The sequence below is a fragment of the Myotis brandtii genome, unplaced genomic scaffold (genome assembly GCF_000412655.1).
Source record: "Myotis brandtii unplaced genomic scaffold, ASM41265v1 scaffold1083, whole genome shotgun sequence".
Taxonomy (NCBI): Eukaryota; Metazoa; Chordata; class Mammalia; order Chiroptera; family Vespertilionidae; genus Myotis; species Myotis brandtii.
The window spans coordinates 376,123-387,560 of NW_005353685.1; the positions used below are offsets into that span (position 1 = coordinate 376,123).

General features: G+C 36.3%; 1 protein-coding gene and 1 pseudogene across 2 annotated transcripts in view; one reads left to right on the plus strand and one right to left on the minus strand.

The window, feature by feature from the left end:
• LOC102253531 overlaps positions 1-11,438 on the minus strand; it is a 27,878-nt pseudogene that overhangs the window by 15,605 nt on the left and 835 nt on the right.
• The window catches only part of ZNF644 (zinc finger protein 644), a 111,538-nt gene that overhangs the window by 10,694 nt on the left and 89,406 nt on the right, over positions 1-11,438 (plus strand). Inside the window, exon 1 of one of the 2 annotated variants that reach the window (XM_014542622.1) lies at positions 7,003-7,019. The exons of the other annotated variant lie outside the window; for it this stretch is intronic. The gene's annotated coding sequence lies outside the window, so the exon portion shown is untranslated. Of the gene's footprint in view, positions 1-7,002; positions 7,020-11,438 lie in introns of those variants that run through there. 2 annotated transcript variants of the gene reach the window in all.

Here is an 11,438-nt window from a genome sequence, read left to right on the forward strand (position 1 = left end):
TCTAGTTGTAGAAATTCCACTCAGCCAGCCTTCCTGTGGTTCTGGATGATGTCCGTTATGTCTTTTAGTTGTATTTTTGAAGTGGTTGTGCGAGGCAGCAATCTCCGGTGTTTACCTATGCCGCCATCTTGGTTTTCTCCCCCAACACTCTTTCTTGATAAAAACTCTCAGCAAAGTGGGAATGGAGGGGTCATACCTCAACATAATCCAAGCCTTATATGACAAACCTACAGTCAACATCATACTCAATGGGCAAAAACTAAACTCATTTTCCCTAAGAAGAAGATCAAGACAGGGATGCCCACTTTCACCACTCCTGTTCGATATAGTACAGGAAGTGCTAGCCATAGTGATCAGACAAGAAGAAATAAAAGGCATCCAAATTAGAAAAAAAGAAGAAGTAAAACTGTCCTTATTTGCAGATGACATGGTACTATACATAGAAACCCCAAAGACTCCATAAAAACACTACTAGACCTAATAAATGAATTTGGCAATGTAGCAGGATACAAAATTAACACCCAGAAATCTATGGCCTTTTTACATACCCATAATGAACTCACAGAAAGAGAAACGAAAAAAAAAAATCCCATTTACCATTGCACCAAAAAAATTAAGATACTTAGGAATAAACTTAAGTGAGGAGGTAAAAGATCTGTTATAATTCTTATTTCCTCCCTCTCTCTACTTCTGATTTAGTTTGCTCTTTTTTCTGGTTTCTTAAGTTGTAAGGCTAGGTTATTGATTTGAGATTTTTTTAAATGTAGGTATATATAGCTATAAATTTCCCTTTAAACACTGCTTTCATTTCATCCCATAAATTTTGGTGTATTATGTTTTTATCTCAACATCCTATATAATCCTATATAATAAAAGGCTAATATGCAAATTGACTGGATGGTGGAACCGGTCGCTATGACAGGCACTGACCACCAGGGGGCAGACTCTCAACGTAGGAGCTGCCCCTTGTTGGTCAGTGCACTACCACAGGGGGAGCGCCGCTTAGCCAGAAGCTGGGCTCATGGCTGGTGAGTGCAGCAGCGGTGGCGGGAGACTCTCCCCCCTCCACGGCAGCGCTAAGGACCCCTTGGGGGATGTCCTGCCGGGAGCAGGCCTAAGCTGGCAAGCGGACATCCACTGAGGAGTCCCGGACTGTGAGAGGGCGCAGGCCAGGCTGAGGGAAACGCCCCCCTCCAGTGCACGAATGTCGTGCACTGGGCCTCTAGTATTTTATAATTCAGCATTCATGTATCATATTTTTTTTTCCTTTGACATATTGGTTATTTAGGACTTTGTTGCTTAATTTCCACATATTTGTTAATTTCCCAGATTTTCTTCTCATTTCTAGTTTCATTACATTGTGTTTGGAGAACATACTTTGTATGATTTAATTTAAGTTTATTGAAGCTTATTTTGTAGCCTAACATATGGTCTATACTGGAGAATGTGCACTTGAAAAGAAAGCATGTTCTGCTGTGGAGTGTTCTGTACAGGGATGGGCAAAAAATAGGCTTACTGTTGTTTGTATGGAAAATAATACAATAATTAACAAATAAATAATGCAAGAATAAACTCTCTTGTTTCGTTTACAACTATAAGCTTACTTTTGCCCACCCCTGTATATTGTCTGTTAAGTGCTGTTAGTTTAATGTTCAAGTCTTCTATTTCCTTGTTGCTTTTCTGTCTGGTTCTACCCATTATTCAAAGTGAGGTGCAAAGTCTCCAATTATTTTTGTTTGTTTTGATCTGTTTTCAGGTTTTCTTTTTCAATTCTGTAAGTTTCAACTTCATATATATTTGTTCTTAGGTATACATGTTTACAGTTGAAATAGAATTTTTGATGGATTGATCCTTTTGTTATTATAAAGTGTCTTTTTTTTTGTCTCTAGTAACAACTTTTTTCTTAATGTCTATTGTGTCTGGTAGTGTATGGCTACTCCAGCACACGCTCTCTCTCTCTTTTTTGTGAATCCTCACCTGAGAGTATTTTTTTTCACTGCTTTTTTCAGAGAGAGAGAGAGAGAGAGAGAGAGAGAGAGAGAGAGAGAGATGCAAGAGAGACACGTCGACTGGCTGCCTCCTGCATGTGCCCTGACTGGGGGCAGGGAGAGAGCCCGCAACCCAGATACTTGCCCTTGACCAGGAATCGAACCCACAATTCTCAGGGCTGACACAGAAACACCAGCTGGGGCACCAGCTCTCTTTTGGTTATTGTTTGCATGATATACCTTTTTCCATCCTTTTGCTATCAATTTATTTGAATCTGAAGTGTCTCTTAAAGGCAGCATGTAGTTGAATTGTGTTGTTTTTTAACTGATTTTGCCAATCTCTGTTTTTTTATTAGAATGCCCAATTAATTTGCATTTAATGTAATTACTGATAAGGTAGGATTTATTGTCTGTTCTTTTGCTATTGTTTTTTTTTTGTATATTTAAAGAATTTTTTTTTGCTGTTGTTGCTCCTCTCTGTTCCTGTACTATTGTGGTTTTTTTTTTGTCCTGAATAGCTTATTTTCTAATACCATTGAAATCCCTTGTTGGTTTTTTCACTATTTATGTTTTTCATTTTATAGAGATTGACCTGGGAATTACAATTAACAACTTTATTCCAATCAAATTCAGATTCATATCAACATAATTTCAATAATATACAAAAATTTTCCTCCTGTATAGTTCCACTCCTTCTTCTATTATTATTTTTGTCATGGAAATTACATCTTTATATATCTTTTAAGTCAATATGAGTAAACAAGTTACAAATTTAAAAATTATACTGTTTTATATATTACCTTTACCATTCTCTTTATTTTTTTCAAGTGGAGTAGAGTTACTATCTAGTGTTCTTTTATTTCAGCATTTTGAAAGACACTCTTTTGTATTTCTTATACATCAGGTCTGCTAGCAACCAGTTACCTTATTTTTGCTTCTCTGTGAATGTTTTAATTTTTCTTTTATTTTTGAAAAGTAGTTATAGATTCTTGGTTGACAGTCTTATGCCCCCCTGCGCCCATCCCCCGCAGTACTTTGAATATGTCTTCCCATTGCCTCTGGCCCCCATGGTTTTTTATGAGAAATTAATTTAATTAATTTCTCTACATGTGACAAGTTTATCTCTTGCATCTTTCAGGCTTCTTCTTTTGTTTTTGACAGTTGATTAGATATGTCTAGGTATGGGTCTCTCTGAGTTTATCCTCGTAGTTTTTTGAGGTTTTTGGTGTTTAGATTATTGTTTTTCATTAAATTTGGGGGAATTTTTAGTTATTATTTATTCAACTTTTTTTCCCCTCTCTCTTCCATTATGTGTATGTTTTGATATGTTTAATGGAGTCCTTAAAGAACCTTTTTTTTCCATCTGTTTTTTTTTTTTCTGTTTCTCAGTGGATAATCTCAATTGACCTATCTTCAAATTCTCTGATTTTTTCTCTTGCTGGTTCATATCTGCTGCTGAATCCTTGAAGTGAATTTTTCATTTTAGTTATTGTACTTTTCAACTCCAGAATTTCTTTTTTTTTTTCATGATTTCTCTTTATTGGTATTTTCTACTTGTTAGACATTCATCTCATACTTTCCTTCCGTTCTTTAGACATGAATTTCTTTTAGTTCTTTGAACATGTATAAAGTAGCTGATTTTAAAACTTTGTCTAGTGAGTTCAATGTTTGGGTTTCCTCAGGGACAGTTCCTATTGACAGTTCTTTTGCTTGAGTATGAGCCATACTTTTTAAAAAATGTCTTCTTTATTTTATTGAAAACTATACATATAAAATAATGTCGCAGCCCTGACAATCAGATATTCTCCACTTCCCAGTGTTTGTCATTGTTAGTTTGTTGTTGTTTAGTGTTTTTTTCTGAATTCTGTAAATCTATATTCTTTGTTGTGTATGGCCCCTACAGTGTCTCTACTCAATTAACTTAGTGGTCAGCTAATGATTGGACAGAGGTTTCCTTCAATGCCTGGGACCACCAGTAAGTCTCCCAGTCTTTGTTGGGGCACAGCTTCAGCACTCAGCCAGGAAGTTTGTAACTTGCTTTACTCTTTACTTCCTGCTTGTGTAGAACTTCCAGGTTAGCCAGAGGCAAGCCCTTAGGGCCTTTGTAGGTCTTTCCTGAGCATGTGTACACCCCTGGATATGTGCAGAGCCCTTTGCTATGTGTAACCATCTATATTTTTAAGTATATATTGGAGTTTTTCTAAGTCCTCAGTTTTTATGTTTTTTGGTTAGCTTATTGTTTGCCTCAACTGTTATCCACTGCCTTGGTCAGCCACAATATTAAACAATTGCCTCTGATTGTTTTTGTCATACTTTTTTGCACTGACTGAGCTCTGTGTCAGATTGAATTAGGATAGTTTTGGGAGTGGGGTCTTCCAGGATACCACTAAATTTGTCAAATAATGACAATACTTTGGGAATGGGGTAGTGAAAGAGCTCCCACCCTCTTCTGCCCACCTTAGGTGGCTGCTAGGCTGCTGGTTTTCATGAGGCTTATAGAGTGTTGGCTTTTTCCCTAGTTAAACAATGATTTTATTGCTTGAGTACATAGACATTTTATGCAATCAGGGCAAAGGCTATGGGTGACTCGTATTTCCAGTTGAGAAGGGAGAACTCCTTTGGTCTTATAATATCAAGCCCCAACCAGTGAATATGGCTCTCTATCAGAATCAGATGGAATTTAGTGTCCTTAACCTTTCTGTTCCTCTCAAGAAGCTTTGAACAACAACAGCTTTCTTAAATGGTAGAGATCCTAAGGAAGATCAGGAGCAAGTCCTTGGGACTTAAGAATTCTCAAGATTATATTGCCTGTCACAAAAACATACTTGTGCAACACCATGTGAGTCAACATCACACAGATTTGTGAGGGAGTCAGGTCCTTTGCCAGTTTGTAGATCTACTCCTTCATGTCCTAAGATGGCAACTTCAGCCAGGTGGGGATGCTGTGGCGGTGGGAAAGAGCCTACTGGGACAAGCGCTTCCCAGGACAGGAGCATGCATTCAACTCATGATGGCTGTCAGGCAGTGAAAAAGAGAGCATCAATTGGGAACACTGCAGGAAGCCACCCAGCATGCTGGAGGTCAGATGTTGGCTTTCAAAATTACTGTGGATCTGGGGTGGGAGGATGGGAATAAGGCAAAATAATATGCCACAAAGTTTGCTGGTCTTATCAAGATTTAGCCATCTTTCTTAATAAATTCTTCCCAGATTGCTGCAAGCCTTCGGTTAATATTTAGAGTTTGGAAAAGTTGACTCTATTTTTGCCAGTGTTCTTGTTGGTTTAATAAAGGAGATGATTTTTGAATGTTCTTATTTTGCTAATTTTGCTGATGTCTTACTGTTGAATTTTGAGAGTTCTTTTATGTGAGCCTTTGTTAAGTATGTAGTTTGCAAATATTTTTTCAAATCTGTCACTTATTAAGCCTCTTAACAGTGTCTTTCACAGAGTAAAAGATTTTTATTTGATGAAATCTTGTCAAATATTTTCTTTTCTGGATCATGCTTTTGGTGTTTTTCTAGCTCTAGATCCTAATGATTTTTCTCTTCTATAAGATTAATAGTTTTACAATTTACATTTAAACTTATAATCTATTTTGAATTAATATTGATATAGTGTGTGAGATTTAGGTCACTATTCCCGTACCAACCCCCCCCCCCCTCCCCGCCCCATGTATAGCCAGTTGCTCCTGCAACCAAATGTTGAAAAGACTTTTTGTTCATTTGCTTTTGCACTTTTGTGAAAAAAATCAGTTAGCCATCCTCATGTGGGGCTGTTATATAATTTGGGGAAGTTACAGCAGGATATAAAAGAGTTAAGTCATTTTCACATATTAAATCCAAAATGAGGCAACCAGATCCAAAATGAATAATTAAAATACTGCTACAGAAGTACTGTTTAGAATGGGGGTGGGGTGCTGTCTTTCATCATAAGCTTCATTTGATTTTTAGAATATGCGTTTATATAACTTTGAAATAAAAACAAAATACTGGAATGCCAGCGCCTTAGGAGAAAATTCAAGCCTTAAATGTTTAGTTTTACTTTTGAAACATTTTTACTGTGGGAAGAATACTCAGAATAATGCATGGAAAAATATACAATTTAAGTATTCAAAAGTACATATCATACCTCCTTCCTTAGGAGAAACTACCATCCTATCTTTTATGGTAGTCCTTTGTTTGCTTTATATTTTTACCATTTAAAAATACATTTTGAACTGTATATATTTTTCTTGTTAATGAAAGTTATATAAATGGATCCTTCTTCCAGCATTCTTTGTGATTCATCTCTATTGTTGCATATATTACTGTAGTTCATTCATTATCATTGCTATACAGTATGTTATTTGAATATCCCACTGCTTATTTATTATTGATGGAAATTTGGGATGTTAACACGTTTATGAATAATGCTGCTATGCATTTTCTTGTACCTGTCTCCTAGTACACAGTTATATTCAGTAAATATATACTAATATGGTTAGAGTGGATCTATGATAGATTTTAGGACATACTCAGATTTTTCCCCCAAAGTGTTTGTGACAGTTTATAGTCTCATCAACAAAGTTCTTTTCGCACTTCATCTTTACCAACACTTTGTATTGTTAATTCTACTTTTAGCCATTCTAGAGGGTGTGTAATGTTGCCTCATAGTTTTTTTTTTTTTTTTTTTTTTCATTTTCCTGTTTCAAAATGTGGTTGTACTTTTTTGTTTTTATTAGCCAGGTTTTGTAAATATTTTGTGTGTATTTGAAAAGAATGTGTACTCTGCAGTTTTTTGGGTGCAATATTTATATGTATTTAAGTCAGTTTTGTTAACCATGTTAAAAACTTCTACATCTCTACTAATTTAATTTCTGCATGTTGGTTCAATTTAGAGAGGTTTGTTAACTTTTTCTATTGCTATTATGGATTTGCCTTTCTTATGTTGCTATTCATTGTTTTACAGCTATATATGAATCCATGATATTGGGCACACAAATTTAGAATTGTTCTTTGTTTCTGATGAGTTGAATCTTTTATCATTATCTCTGGTAATGCTTTTTGCTTTGAAGTCTACCTTGATTGATAATATCATAGCAGTGCCAGCCTTCTTATAACTGGAGTTTGTGATTCCTTTTCTTCCCCAAACTTTTGTTTAAAAATTTTCTGTGCATTTATGTTTTAGAGCTATTTGATTATCATTTTACTTTCAATTCCATCTAACACTCCTTGTCTTGTAATTATAACATAAAGTTTGTTTAGATTTCATAAAATTACTGATGTGTTGATGTTTACAACTGATCTTATGTGTTTTCTATTTATTCTGACTTTGTATTATTTTTCTCACCTTTCTTGCCATCTTTTGGATTAAGTATTTTTATTACTTCTCACCTTCCCCCACCTTTTTTAAAACATTGTTTTGTCTATGGCCTGAAGTCTGATTTTTATCTAAAAATATCCCTCTTTTCACCTTTATTTTTGAAGGATAGTATCATTAGATATTAAAGATGTTGTTCCAACACCTCCATTATTTTCTGATAAGTCAGCCATTACTTGTATTATCATTTCTCATATGTAAACTCTTCTTCTCTGGTGGCTCTGAAGGTTTTCACTTTGGCCTTTAGCAGCTTGAATACGATATGTATATAGTTCTTTGTGTTTTTTTCTGCTCGGGTTTGTTGAGATTCTTGGATCTGTAAGTTAATGTTATCTACCAAGTTTGGGATGCTTTTGACTATTCTTCAACAAAAATTATTTTGTACCTTTTTTGCTCTTCTTTCATTCTGTATCTATGTTGAATGGGTTATATCTATATTGGACTACCTGAGATTGTCCTACTGGTCTCCGAGGCTGTTAAATTTTCTCCAGTAATTTCACTTTGTTTTTTGGATTGGATAGTTTTATTGCCCTATTTCAAGCTTCCCAGTTCTTTCTTCTGCCTTCTGGTGATTTTAAATTTTATGTAAAAGCTTTTTCTTTTTTATATAAAGTTTCTATCAATACTTTGAATATGTTTCTTTTAATTTTAATGATAGAATGTTTTAAACTCCTTATATCTATATATATAAAAGGCTAGGTGACCGGCCCACTGGCCCATACATATGACGCGCACTGACCACCAGGGCACAGATGCTCAACGTAGGAGCTTCCAAGCTGCAGTGACTTTGCAGCATCAGTTCTCAGGTGACGCACCCTGGAACCAGAGAGGAGGGAGCCTGATTCCTTTCAATGTGCACGAATATGTGCACTGGGCCACTAGTACTAACTATAACATCCAGGGTACTCAGAATCAATATCTACTGACTCTCTTTTTTCCCCTCTGAGTATGAATCAAGTTTTCTGTTTTTTAGTTTTTGCAAATCATGTAACTTGTTTGAAAACTGGACATTGTGAATATGTTTTAGTGACCATGGATTGTTAATGTTCCTCTGAGAATTATTGGGTGAAGTTTAGAGTCAGATTTTGAATCTTTCTCTGTGGTTTGCTTGCTTCTAGGGATTCTACTAATTATCAACTATTCAGCTGGGCGTGGGTTCTTTCTTCTGACACTTCAGCCTTGTAGGGCTTCAGCTATCTGCTGCCCAAATTGTGCACAGCTGAGGAAATGTACCCTTTTGAAAAAGCATCAAATTCAGTATAGCTCTATTTTTCTAATGTAGTTTTTTTTTCCTCTGGCCTCTGCCACCTTTTCTGCTTTTAACGCCTTTAGTTCTTCCCTGTGCATACATAGTTTATTAGTCATCCAGTGATTTGGGCAGTTCATACTGAGAATTTTTGTTTCACTCTTTTGCTTCTCTTGCTGCCTTGCTCTCTCCATTTAAATTTTCAGCTGCTTTTCCAGGCCTAAACTCTGAGTCCTTTGGTGATACTATCTTTTTGCAGAGATGGTTTTTGTTTGCTTATGCCATACCTGGGGTCTCCAGCAGTTTGGAGTTATCTTAATTAAATTTTAGGGATTGGGATTTTTTTTTAATGTGGCCATCTAGATGTCTTCAGGTAAGGCTGCAGTACGTGCAAGGACTTGTTTAGTTCTGACTCACTAGAGTTAAGTCCTTTGGGATCTCAACTCAAATAGTGGGGAGCATTTAGTATAATTTCCCACCATACTGAACCTTGGACTCCCCTTTTAGTTCCCCTTGCTCTACAACAATGTGAGAAACAATCATCAGTTTCTCAGCTGTGTCATCTGGATTGGCAAATAACTCCAAGGCAAAAGCATCCTTGGCTACTGGGTTTTTATCTGTAGGTTTCCATCTTGTCTTGGATCTTGGCCTGGTTATTCTTTACTGTTGTATTAGCTCCTTGATGTCTTCAAATTGATGATTTTTAATATTTTGTTTAGATTCTCTAGTATGTCTCAGTAGATGGAATATTGCTTGTTGATAAATATTGCCTATTCTGCTATTAAATTATTTCAGGACTGCCTAGATCAATGGGTGCATATGATATCATTAGGATAATGTCTCTGTTTCTTGGGTTGGATTTTGTATGTGGTGGCTTCATTCCTAAATATGTTATCTTCATGAGGTAGCAAAGATAGCCAGCCACTGGCTGCTCTGACCTATATCATTCTTATAGCTGTTATTTCCACTGAAGAGTGTACCTTTTCCAGTGCTTGAAAACAACCTGAGAAGGATTCCAAATGTCTCTCTTTGAGCCATACTCCTATGCAAAAACAAATTAAAAGGTATTCCTCTGATCAGCCTGGGTGTCACCTGCTCATGCCTTGATTCAGGGACCTAGAATTGGCACAACTTGACAGTTGAGTAAGAATGTTTTCTTGCCCAGCCAGTGTTGCTCAGTGGTTGAGCATCGACCTGTAAATCAAATAATAACTCTTCTAGGGCTAAGAATAATTTTAATATGGTATCTTTAAGATAGAGTTGTTGTGTCAGCTACTGCTGTGTAACAAATTACTTTAAAACTTGGTAGTTTGAAACCAACATTAAAACAGTAAGTCTATGAGTCAGCTAGGCAGTATTTCTGGTCTTCACTGGGCTCATTTTTGAGTGTACATTCAGTAGCCAACCAGAAAGGTGGCTCTGCCCCTCTTGGCTGGGTTCTTTAGGATGCCCTGGGATGGGATATCTAACTGTCCTCTCTCCTCCAGTAGGTTAGAGAGGACTTGTTCTCATGGTGGCAGGGTTCCAAGAGGACAAGTATGCATGGTCTCCTGGGGCTTAACTCAGAACTGGCGAACTGACATCTGCTTTATTCTACTGGTTGGATTTCCTTATAAGGTCAAGCCCAGAGTTAAAGTTTGGGGAAAAAGACTCCACCTCTTGATGGGAGAAACTGCAAAGCCTCCTTGCCAAATGAGTGGATAAGGGTTGCTGCAGAATTGAGGCTGTTTTTGCAGACAGACTTTGTGGCTCATGCTGTGTAGTTAATTTTTATTGTGTATTTAGTTCTAGGTTGAGCCTTGTTATATTTCAGTAGGAATTGTGCTTGAGAATTGAACTTGGGGCAAATATAAATTAAATACATCTATCTGTTCAGTATACAGATGACTCTAGTTATACTTGTTTCATCAGATGTGTCTGTTAGGATTTTGGAAGCATTGTTCATATATAGAATTACCAGTTGTAGGGTAATTGTAGTACCAGTTACAGATATAGAAAGATGATTCATTTGTATCTTTACTGTTTTGGTTATAAACTACAGTGTTCTTTTTGTGTTCATTATTACCATTCTAACTTTCTTAATTTGAGAATTTGACTTTTTTTTTCTTCTAGTTTATTATTTTCATATTGTGGTTTTAAAAAACAGATTTATTGAAGTATAATTGACATAGTAAATTACAAATTTTAGAGTGTATAGTTTGAACAGATTTGACATCTATATAAACCTATCAGTAGTTGCCTATCTAAATATCTGAAAACTATCATTTCATATATGTTTCTGGTTTCTAAGGTAGAGGACAACCTCAATCCCTGTTATTCTATCTTGCCCTTGTATTAATTTCTCCCCTTGATATTTTTAAAATTGTAAAATATATAACATTAATCATTTTTAAGTGTACAGTTCAGTGGTAAGTATGTTTACATTGTTGTGCAACAGGTCTCTGGAACTTATTTTTCAAAGATGAAATTTTTTACTCATTAAACACTATTTTGTTTCCTTTCTACTTTATTTTTCTCTGATTTTTGACAACTTTAGATATTTAATGTCAGTGAAATCATACAGTATTTGTCATTTTGTGATTGGCTTATTTCACTTAGTATAATGTCCCCAAGGTTCATCCATCCTATCTAATAATAGACAAACATGGTAATTGACCATACCTTCGCTACGCCTCCCATTGGCTAATCAGCGCGATATGCAAATTAACCACCAACAAAGATGGCGGCTAATTTGCATACTGCAGGCAGTGCGGGCCGGCCTGAGCCACCATCCAGGCCCCCGTGTGCCGCCTAAGCCCCGCCCCCAGCCGGGACCCCCATGTGTGGCCCTGGGCAGGCGGGACCCCC